Consider the following 12,167-nt stretch of genomic DNA (forward strand, 5'->3'; position numbering starts at 1 on the left):
AGTTTTGGCCATGCCTTGAAAAATGTATTGGGTCTCACGGGACTTGTGAAACAGTAAAACCCTAAAATTGTCAGCAGTAGCCCATGAAAATTAACCTTAAAACATGAAAAAAATGAGTTTTTGAACATGCTTCAAAAAATGTATGGGTCTCACAAGACTTGTAAACCGACCAAAAACACAAAAACTGTGAGCAATAGCCCATGAAAAGTACCATTAAACACGAGAACGACGAGTTTTTCGCCATGTCTCAAAAAATGTACCCGGTCTCACGAGACTTGTAAAATAACAAAAAACCCTGAAATTGTGAGCAATAGCCCATGAAAAGTTTCATAAAACACAAAAACGACGAGTTTTGGCCATGCCTCGAAAAAAAATCGGGTCCCACGAGACTTGTAAAACAGCTAAACCCTAAAATTGTGAGCATTAGCCCATGAAAATTGACAGAAAACACGAAAACAACGAGTTTTGAACATCGCTCAAAAAATGTACTAGGTCTCATGGGTCTCACAAGACTTGTAACATGCTTCAAAAAATGTACGGGTCTCACAAGACTTGTAAACCGACCAAAAACAGAAAAACTGTGAGCAATAGCCCATGAAAAGTACCATTAAACACGAGAATGACGAGTTTTTCGCCATGTCTCAAAAAATGTACCCGGTCTCACGAGACTTGTAAAATAACAAAAAACCCTGAAATTGTGAGCAATAGCCCATGAAAAGTTTCATAAAACACAAAAACGACGAGTTTTGGCCATGCCTCGAAAAAAAAATCGGGTCCCACGAGACTTGTAAAACAGCTAAACCCTAAAATTGTGAGCAGTAGCCCATGAAAATTGACAGAAAACACGAAAACAACGAGTTTTGAACATGGCTCAAAAAATGTACTAGGTCTCATGAGACTTGTAAATTGACCAAAAACCCAAAAAATGTGAGCAATAACCCATGAAAAGTGCCAAAAAACACGAGAACGACGTGTTTTTTGCCATGCCTCAAAAAATGTACCTGGTCTCACGGGACTTGTAAAACGACAAAAAACCCTAAAACTGTGAGCAATAGCCCATAAAGAGTGCCATAAAACACGAAATAGACGAGGTTTGGCATGCCTCGAAAAATGTATCGGGTCTCACAGGACTTGTAAAACCGCAAAACCTTTCAACTCTGAGCAATAGCCCATGAAAATTGACATAAAACACAAAAACAACGAGTTTTCGAACATGCCTCAAAAAATGTACCGGGTCTCACGAGACTTTTAAAACAACCAAAAACTGTGAGCAATAGCCCATGAAAAGTGCCATAAAACACGAGAACAACGAGTTTTTCGCCATGCCTCAAAAAATGTACTTGGTCTCACGGGACATGAAAAACGACCAAAAACCCTAAAACTGTGAGCAATAGCCCAAGAAAAGTGCCATAAAACACGAAAACGACGAGTTTTGGCCATGCCTCGAAAATATGTACCGAGTCTCACGAGATTTGTAAAACAGCAAAAACCTTAAACTGTGAGCAATAGCCCATGAAAATTGACATAAAATATGAAAACTACGGGTTTTTTAACATGCCTCAAAAAATGTACCTGGTCTCACGGGACTTGTAAAAGAGCAAAACCCAAAAACTATGAGCAATAGGCCATGAAAATTGACATAAAACACGAAAATAATGAGTTTTTGAACATGCCTCAAAATATGTACCGGGTCTCACGAGACATGTAAAACAACCAAAAAACCCTAAAACTGTGAGCAATAGCCCATGAAAACTGCCATAAAACGCGAAAATGACGAGTTTTGGCCATGCCTTGAAAAATGTATCGGGTCTCACGGGACTTGTGAAACAACAAAGCCCTAAAATTGTGATTAGTAGCCCATGAAAATTAACCTTAAAACACGAAAACAACGAGTTTTTGAACATGCTTCAAAAAATGTACCGGGTCTCACGAGACTTGTAAAACGACCAAAAACTGAAAAACTATGAGCAATAGCCCATGAAAAGTACCATTAAACACGAGAACGACGAGTTTTTGAACATGCCTCAAAAAATGTACCGAGTCTCACGAGACCTGTATAACAACCAAAAAAACCCTAAAACTATGAGCAATAGCCCATGAAAACTGCCATAAAACACGAAAATGATGAGTTTTGGCCATGCCTTGAAAAATGTATCGGGTCTCACGGGACTTGTGAAATAGCAAAACTCTAAAATTGTGATTAGTAGCCCATGAAAATGAACCTTAAAACACGAAAACAACGAGTTTTTGAACATGCTTCAAAAAATGTACCGGGTCTCACGAGACTTGTAAAACGACCAAAAACTGAAAAACTGTGAGCAATAGCCCATGAAAAGTACCATTAAACACGAGAACGATGAGTTTTTGGCCATGTCTCAAAAAATGTACATGGTCTCACGAGACTTGTAAAACGACCAAAAACTGAAAAACTGTGAGCCATAGCCCATGAAAAGTAGCATTAAACATGAGAACGACGAGTTTTTCGCCGTGTCTCAAAAAATGTACATGGTCTCACGAGACTTGTAAAATAACCAAAAACCCTGAAATTGTGAGGAATAGCCCATGAAAAGTGCCATAAAACCACGAAAACGACGAGTTTTGGCCATGCCTCGAAAAATTTATCGGGTCTCACGAGACTTGTAAAACAGGAAAACCCTAAAATTGTGAGCAGTAGCCCATGAAAATTGACATAAAACACAAAAACAACGAGTTTTGAACATGCCTCAAAAACTGTACTGGGTCTCATGAGACTTGTAAATTGACCAAAAACCCAAAAACATTGAGCAATAGCCCATGAAAAGTGCCAAAAACACGAGAACGACGAGTTTTTTGCCATGCCTCAAAAAATGTACCTGGTCTCACGGGACTTGTAAAACGACCAAAAACCCTAAAATTGTGAGCAATAGCCCATGAAAAGTGCCATAAAACACGAGAACGATGAGTTTTTCGCCATGCCTCAAAAAATGTACCTGGTCTCACGGGACTTGTAAAACAGCAAAACCCTAAAACTGTGAGCAATAGCCCATGAAAACTGACATAAAACACGAAAACATCGAGTTTTTGAACATGCCTCAAAAAAATGTACTGGGTCTCACGAAACATGTAAAACGACCAAAAACCCTAAAACTGTGAGCAATAGCCCATGAAAACTGCCATAAAACATGAAAATGACGAGTTTTGGCCATGCCTTGAAAAATGTATCGGGTCTCACGGGACTTGTAAAACAGCAAAACCCTAAAACTGTGAGCAATAGCCCATGAAAATTGACATAAAACACGAAAACAACGAGTTTTTGAACATGCCTCAAAAAATGTACCGGGTCTCACGAGACATGTAAAACAACCAAAAAACCCTAAAACTGTGAGCAATAGCCCATGAAAACTGCCATAAAACATGAAAATGACGAGTTTTGGCCATGCCTTGAAAAATGTATCGGGTCTCACGGGACTTGTGAAACAGAAAAACCCTAAAATTGTGAGCAGTAGCCCATGAAAATTAACCTTAAAACACGAAAACAACGAGTTTTTGAACATGCCTCAAAAAATGTACCGGGTCTCACGAGACTTGTAAAACGACCAAAAACTGAAAAACAGTGAGCAATAACCCATGAATAGTACCATTAAACACGAGAACGACGAGTTTTTCGCCAAGTCTCAAAAAATGTACCTGGTCTCACGAGACTTGTAAAATAACCAAAAACCTTGAAATTGTGAGCAATAGACCATTAAAAAGGCCATAAAACACGAAAATGACGAGTTTTGGCCATGCCTCGAAAAATTTATCGGGTCTCACGGGATATGTAAACCAGTAAAACCCTAAAATTGTGAGCAGTAGCCCATGAAAATTGACATAAAACACGAAAACAACCAGTTTTCAACATGCCTCAAAAAATGTACTGGATCTCATGAGACTTGTAAATTGACCAAAAACCCAAAAACTGTGAGGAATAGCCCATGAAAAGCGCCAAAAAACACGAGAACGACGAGTTTTTTGCCATGCCACAAAAAATGTAACTGGTCTCACGGGACTTGTAAAACGACCAAAAACCCTAAAATTGTGAGCAATAGCCCATGAAAAGTGCCAATAAAACACGAGAACGACGAGTTTTTCGCCATGCCTCAAAAAATGTACCTGGTCTCACGGGACTTGTAAAACGACAAAAAACCCTAAAACTGTGAGCAATAGCCCATGAAAAGTGCCATAAAACACAAAAATAGGCGAGTTTTGGCATGCCTCGAAAAATGTATCGGGTCTCACGGGGCTTGTACAACAGCAAAACCTTTAAACTGTGAGCAATAGCCCATGAAAATTGACATAAAACACAAAAACAACGAGTTTTTGAACAAGCCTCAAAACATGTACCAGGTCTCACGAAACTTTTAAAACGACCAAAAACTGTGAGCAATATCCCATGAAAAGTGCCATAAAACACGAGAACAACGAGTTTTTCGCCATGCCTAAAAAAATGTACTTGGTCCCACGGGACATGAAAAACGACCAAAAACAATAAAACTGTGAGCAATAGCCCATGAAAATTGACATAAAACACGAAAATAGCGGGTTTTTTTTAACATGCCTCAAAAAATGTACCTCGTCTCACGGGACTTGTAAAACAACAAAACCCTAGAACTGTGAGCAATAGCCCATGAAAATTGACATAAAACACGAAAACAACGAGTTTTTGAACATACCTCAAAAAATGTACTGGGTCTCACGAGACATGTAAAACGACTAAAAACCCTAAAACTGTGAGCAATAGCCCATGAAAGCTGCCATAAAACACGAAAATGACGAGTTTTGGCCATGCCTTGAAAAATGTATCGGGTCTCACGGGACTTGTGAAACAGAAAAACCCTAGAACTGTGAGCAATAGCCCATGAAAATTGACATAAAACACGAAAACAACCAGTTTTGAACATGCCTCAAAAAATGTACTGGGTCTCATGAGACTTGTAAATTGACCAAAAACCCAAAAACTGTGAGCAATAGCCCATGAAAAGTGCCAAAAAACACGAGAACGACGAGTTTTTTGCCATGCCACAAAAAATGTACCTGGTCTCACGGGACTTGTAAAACGACCAAAAACCCTAAAACTGTGAGCAATAGCCCATGAAAACTGCCATAAAACACGAAAATGACGAGTTTTGGCCATGCCTTGAAAAATGTATCGGGTCTCACGGGACTTGTGAAACAGAAAAACCCTAGAACTGTGAGCAATAGCCCATGAAAATTGACATAAAACACGAAAACAACCAGTTTTGAACATGCCTCAAAAAATGTACTGGGTCTCATGAGACTTGTAAATTGACCAAAAACCCAAAAACTGTGAGCAATATCCCATGAAAAGTGCCAAAAAACACGAGAACGACGAGTTTTTTGCCATGCCACAAAAAATGTACCTGGTCTCACGGGACTTGTAAAACGACCAAAAACCCTAAAATTGTGAGCAATAGCCCATGAAAAGTGCCATAAAACACGAGAACGACGAGTTTTTTGCCATGCCTCAAAAAATGTACCTGGTCTCACGGGACTTGTAAAATGACAAAAAACCCTAAAATTGTGAGCAATAGCCCATGAAAAGTGCCATAAAACACGAGAACGATGAGTTTTTATCCATGCCTCAAAAAATGTACCTGGTCTCACGGGACTTGTAAAACGACAAAAAACCCTAAAACTGTGAGCAATAGCCCATAAAGAGTGCCATAAAACACGAAATAGACGAGGTTTGGCATGCCTCGAAAAATGTATCGGGTCTCACGAGACTTTTAAAACAACCAAAAAATGTGAGCAATAGCCCATGAAAAGTGCCATAAAACACGAGAACAACGAGTTTTTCGCCATGCCTCAAAAAATGTACTTGGTCTCACGGGACATGAAAAACGACCAAAAACCCTAAAACTGTGAGCAATAGCCCAAGAAAAGTGCCATAAAACACGAAAACGACGAGTTTTGGCCATGCCTCGAAAAAATGTGCCGAGTCTCATGAGATTTGTAAAACAGCAAAAACCTTAAACTGTGAGCAATAGCCCATGAAAATTGACATAAAATATGAAAACAACGGGTTTTTTAACATGCCTCAAAAAATGTACCTGGTCCCACGGGACTTGTAAAACAGCAAAACCCTAAAACTATGAGCAATAGCCCATGAAAATTGGCATAAAACACGAAAATAATGTGTTTTTGAACATGCCTCAAAATATGTACCGAGTCTCACGAGACATGTAAAACAACCAAAAATCCCTAAAACTGTGAGCAATAGCCCATGAAAACTGCCATAAAACACGAAAATGACGAGTTTTGGCCATGCCTTGAAAAATGTATCGGGTCTCACGGGACTTGTGAAACAACAAAACCCTAAAATTGTGATTAGTAGCCCATGAAAATTAACCTTAAAACACGAAAACAACGAGTTTTTGAACATGCTTCAAAAAATGTACCGGGTCTCACGAGACTTGTAAAACGACCAAAAACTAAAAAACTATGAGCAATAGCCCATGAAAAGTACCATTAAACACGAGAACGATGAGTTTTTGGCCATGTCTCAAAAAATGTACATGGTCTCACGAGACTTGTAAAATAACCAAAAACCCTGAAATTGTGAGGAATAGCCCATGAAAAGTGCCATAAAAACACGAAAACGACGAGTTTTGGCCATGCCTTGAAAAATTTATCGGGTCTCACGAGACATGTAAAATAGCAAAACCCTAAAGTTGTGAGCAGTAGCCCATGAAAATTGACGTAAAACACGAAAACAACGAGTTTTGAACATGCCTCAAAACTGTACTAGGTCTCATGAGACTTGTAAATTGACCAAAAACCCAAAAACATTGAGCAATAGCCCATGAAAAGTGCCAAAAACACGAGAACGACTAGTTTTTTGCCATGCCTCAAAAAATGTACCTGGTCTCACGGGACTTGTAAAATGACCAAAAACCCTAAAATTGTGAGCAATAGCCCATGAAAAGTGCCATAAAACACGAGAACGATGAGTTTTTCGCCATGCCTCAAAAAATGTACCCGGTCTCACGGGACTTGTAAAACAGCAAAACCCTAAAACTGTGAGCAATAGCCCATGAAAACTGCCATAAAACACGAAAATGATGAGTTTTGGCCATGCCTTGAAAAATGTATCGGGTCTCACGGGACTTGTGAAACAGCAAAACCCTAAAATTGTGAGCAGTAGCCCATGAAAATTAACCTTAAAACACGAAAACAACGAGTTTTTGAACATGCCTCAAAAAATGTACCGGGTCTCACGAGACTTGTAAAACGACCAAACACTGAAAAACTGTGAGCAATAGCCCATGAATAGTACCATTAAACACGAGAACGACGAGTTTTTCGCCATGTCTCAAAAAATGTACCTGGTCTCACGAGACTTGTAAAATAACCAAAAACTGAAAAACTGTGAGCAATAGCCCATGAAAAGTACCTGGTCTCACGAGACTTGTAAAATAACCAAAAACCCTGAAATTGTGAGCAATAGACCATGAAAAGTGCCATAAAACACGAAAACGACGAGTTTTGGCCATGCCTCGAAAAATTTATCGGGTCTCACGGGACATGTAAACCAGTAAAACCCTAAAATTGTGAGCAGTAGCCCATGAAAATTGACATAAAACACGAAAACAACCAGTTTTGAACATGCCTAAAAAAATGTACTGGGTCTCATGAGACTTGTAAATTGACCAAAAACCCAAAAACTGTGAGCAATAGCCCATGAAAAGTGCCAAAAAACACGAGAACGACGAATTTTTTGCCATGCCACAAAAAATGTACCTGGTCTCATGGGACTTGTAAAACGACCAAAACCCTAAAATTGTGAGCAATAGCCCATGAAAAGTGCCATAAAACACGAGAACGACGAGTTTTTCGCCATGCCTCAAAAAATGTACCTGGTCTCACGGGACTTGTAAAACGACAAAAAACCCTAAAACTGTGAGCAATAGCCCATGAAAAGTGCCATAAAACACGAAATAGACGAGTTTTGGTCTCACGGGCTTGTAGAACAGCAAAACCTTTAAACTGTGAGCAATAGCCCATGAAAATTGACATAAAACACAAAAACAACGAGTTTTTGAACAAGCCTCAAAACATGTACCAGGTCTCATGAAACTTTTAAAAAGACCAAAAACTGTGAGCAATAGCCCATGAAAAGTGCCATAAAACACGAGAACAACGAGTTTTTCGCCATGCATGAAAAAATGTAGTTGGTCTCACGGGACATGAAAAACGACCAAAAACTATAAAACTATGAGCAATAGCCCAAGAAAAGTGCCATAAAACACGAAAACGACTAGTTTTGGCCATGCCTCAAAAAAATGTACCGAGTCTCACGAGACTTGTAAAACAGAAAAACCCTTAAACTGTGAGCAATAGCCCATGAAAATTGACAATAAATACGAAAACAGCGGGTTTTTTTAACATGCCTCAAAAAATGTACCTGGTCTCACGGGACTTGTAAAATAGCAAAACCCTAAAACTGTGAGCAATAGCCCATGAAAACTGACATAAAACACGAAAACAACGAGTTTTTGAACATGCCTCAAAAAAATGTACTAGGTCTCACGAGACATGTAAAACGACCAAAAACCCTAAAACTGTGAGCAATAGCCCATGAAAACTGCCATAAAACATGAAAATGACGAGTTTTGGCCATGCCTTGAAAAATGTATCGGGTCTCACGGGACTTGTGAAACAGAAAAACCCTAAAATTGTGAGCACTAGCCCATGAAAATTAACCTTAAAACACGAAAACAACGAGTTTTTGAACATGCCTCAAAAAATGTATCGGGTCTCATGAGACTTGTAAAATCACCAAAAACTGAAAAACTGTGAGCTATAGCCCATGAATAGTACCATTAAACACGAGAACGATGAGTTTTTTGCCATGTCTCAAAAAATGTACCTGGTCTCACGAGACTTGTAAAATAACCAAAAACCTTGAAATTGTGAGCAATAGACCATGAAAAGTGCCATCAAACACGAAAACGACGAGTTTTGGCCATGCCTCGAAAAATGTATCGGGTCTCACGGGACATGTAGAAGAGCAAAACCTTTAAACTGTGAGCAATAGCCCATGAAAATTGACATAAAACACAAAAACAACGAGTTTTTGAACAAGCCTCAAAACATGTACCAGGTCTCACGAAACTTTTAAAACGACCAAAACCTGTGAGCAATAGCCCATGAAAAGTGCCATAAAACACGAGAACAACGAGTTTTTCGCCATGCCTAAAAAAATGTACTTGGTCTCACGGGACATGAAAAACGACCAAAACCAATAAAACTGTGAGCAATAGCCCAAGGAAAGTGCCATAAAACACGAAAATGACTAGTTTTGGCCATGCCTCGAAAAAATGAACCGAGTCTCACGAGACTTGTAAAACAGAAAAGCCCTTAAACTGTGAGCAATAGCCCATGAAAATTGACATAAAACACGAAAACAGCGGGTTTTTCTTAACATGCCTCAAAAAATGTACCTCGTCTCAAGAGACATGTAAAACAGCAAAACCCTAGAACTGTGAGCAATAGCCCATAAAAATTGACATAAAACACGAAAACAACCAGTTTTGAACATGCCTCAAAAAATGTACTGGGTGTCATGAGACTTGTAAATTGACCAAAAACCCAAAAACTGTGAGCAATAGCCCATGAAAAGTGCCAAAAAACACGAGAACGACGAGTTTTTTGCCATGCCACAAAAAATGTACCTGGTCTCACGGGACTTGTAAAACGACCAAAAACCCTAAAATTGTGAGCAATAGCCCATGAAAAGTGCCATAAAACACGAGAACGACGAGTTTTTCGCCATGCCTCAAAAAATGTACCTGGTCTCACGGGACTTGTAAAACGACAAAAAACCCTAAAACTGTGAGCAATAGCCCATGAAAAGTGCCATAAAACACGAAATAGACGAGTTTTGGCATGCCTTGAAAAATGTATCGGGTCTCACGGGACTTGTAGAACAGCAAAACCTTTAAACTGTGAGCAATAGCCCATGAAAATTGACATAAAACACAAAAACAACGAGTTTTTGAACAAGCCTCAAATCATGTACCAGGTCTCATGAAACTTTTAAAAAGACCAAAAACTGTGAGCAATAGCCCATGAAAAGTGCCATAAAACACGAGAACAACGAGTTTTTCGCCATGCATGAAAAAATGTACTTGGTCTCACGGGACATGAAAAAGGACCAAAAACAATAAAACTGTGAGCAATAGCCAAAGAAAAGTGCCATAAAACACGAAAACGACTAGTTTTGGCCATGCCTCGAAAAAATGTACCGAGTCTCACGAGACTTGTAAAACAGAAAAACCCTTAAACTGTGAGCAATAGCCCATGAAAATTGACAATAAATACGAAAATAGCGGGTTTTTTTAACATGCCTCAAAAAATGTACCTGGTCTCACGGGACTTGTAAAACAGCAAAACCCTAAAACTGTGAGCAATAGCCCATGAAAACTGACATAAAACACGAAAACAACGAGTTTTTGAACATGCCTCAAAAAAATGTACTGGGTCTCACGAGACATGTAAAACGACCAAAAACCCTAAAACTGTGAGCAATAGCCCACGAAAACTGCCATAAAACATGAAAATGACGAGTTTTGGCCATGCCTTGAAAAATGTATCGGGTCTCACGGGACTTGTGAAACAGAAAAACCCTAAAATTGTGAGCACTTGCCCATGAAAATTAACCTTAAAACATGAAAACAACGAGTTTTTGAACATGCCTCAAAAAATGTATCGGGTCTCACGAGACTTGTAAAATCACCAAAAACTGAAAAACTGTGAGCAATAGCCCATGAATAGTACCATTAAACACGAGAACGACGAGTTTTTCGCCATGTCTCAAAAAATGTTCCTGGTCTCACGAGACTTGTAAAATAACCAAAAACCTTGAAATTGTGAGCAATAGACCATGAAAAGTGCCATCAAACACGAAAACGACGAGTTTTGGCCATGCCTCGAAAAATGTATCGGGTCTCACGGGACATGTAGAAGAGCAAAACCTTTAAACTGTGAGCAATAGCCCATGAAAATTGACATAAAACACAAAAACAACGAGTTTTTGAACAAGCCTCAAAACATGTACCAGGTCTCACGAAACTTTTGAAACGACCAAAAACTGTGAGCAATAGCCCATGAAAAGTGCCATAAAACACGAGAACAACGAGTTTTTCGCCATGCCTAAAAAAATGTACTTGGTCTCACGGGACATGAAAAACGACCAAAACCAATAAAACTGTGAGCAATAGCCCAAGAAAAGTGCCATAAAACACGAAAACGACTAGTTTTGGCCATGCCTTGAAAAAATGAACCGAGTCTCACGAGACTTGTAAAACAGAAAAACCCTTAAACTGTGAGCAATAGCCCATGAAAATTGACATAAAACACTAAAACAGCGGGTTTTTTTTAACATGCCTCAAAAAATATTCCTTGTCTCAAGAGACATGTAAAACAGCAAAACCCTAGAACTGTGAGCAATAGCCCATGAAAATTGACATAAAACACGAAAACAACCAGTTTTGAACATGCGTCAAAAAATGTACTGGGTGTCATGAGACTTGTAAATTGACCAAAAGCCCAAAAACTGTGAGCAATAGCCCATGAAAAGTGCCAAAAAACACGAGAACGACGAGTTTTTTGCCATGCCACAAAAAATGTACCTGGTCTCACGGGACTTGTAAAACGACCAAAAACCCTAAAATTGTGAGCAATAGCCCATGAAAAGTGCCATAAAACACGAGAACGATGAGTTTTTCGCCATGCCTCAAAAAATGTACCTGGTCTCACGGGACTTGTAAAACGACAAAAAACCCTAAAACTGTGAGCAATAGCCCATGAAAAGTGCCATAAAACACGAAATATGCGAGTTTTGGCATGCCTCGAAAAATGTATCGGGTCTCACGGGACTTGTAGAACAGCAAAACCTTTAAACTGTGAGCAATAGCCCATGAAAATTGACATAAAACACAAAAACAACGAGTTTTTGAACAAGCCTCAAAACATGTACCAGGTCTCACGAAACTTTTAAAATGACCAAAAACTGTGAGCAATAGCCCATGAAAAGTGCCATAAAACACGAGAACAACGAGTTTTTCGCCATGCCTAAAAAAATGTACTTGGTCTCACGGGACATGAAAAACGACCAAAACCAATAA

Source organism: Lolium perenne, chromosome 6 (assembly GCF_019359855.2).
Source record: "Lolium perenne isolate Kyuss_39 chromosome 6, Kyuss_2.0, whole genome shotgun sequence".
Lineage (NCBI taxonomy): Eukaryota > Viridiplantae > Streptophyta > Magnoliopsida > Poales > Poaceae > Lolium > Lolium perenne.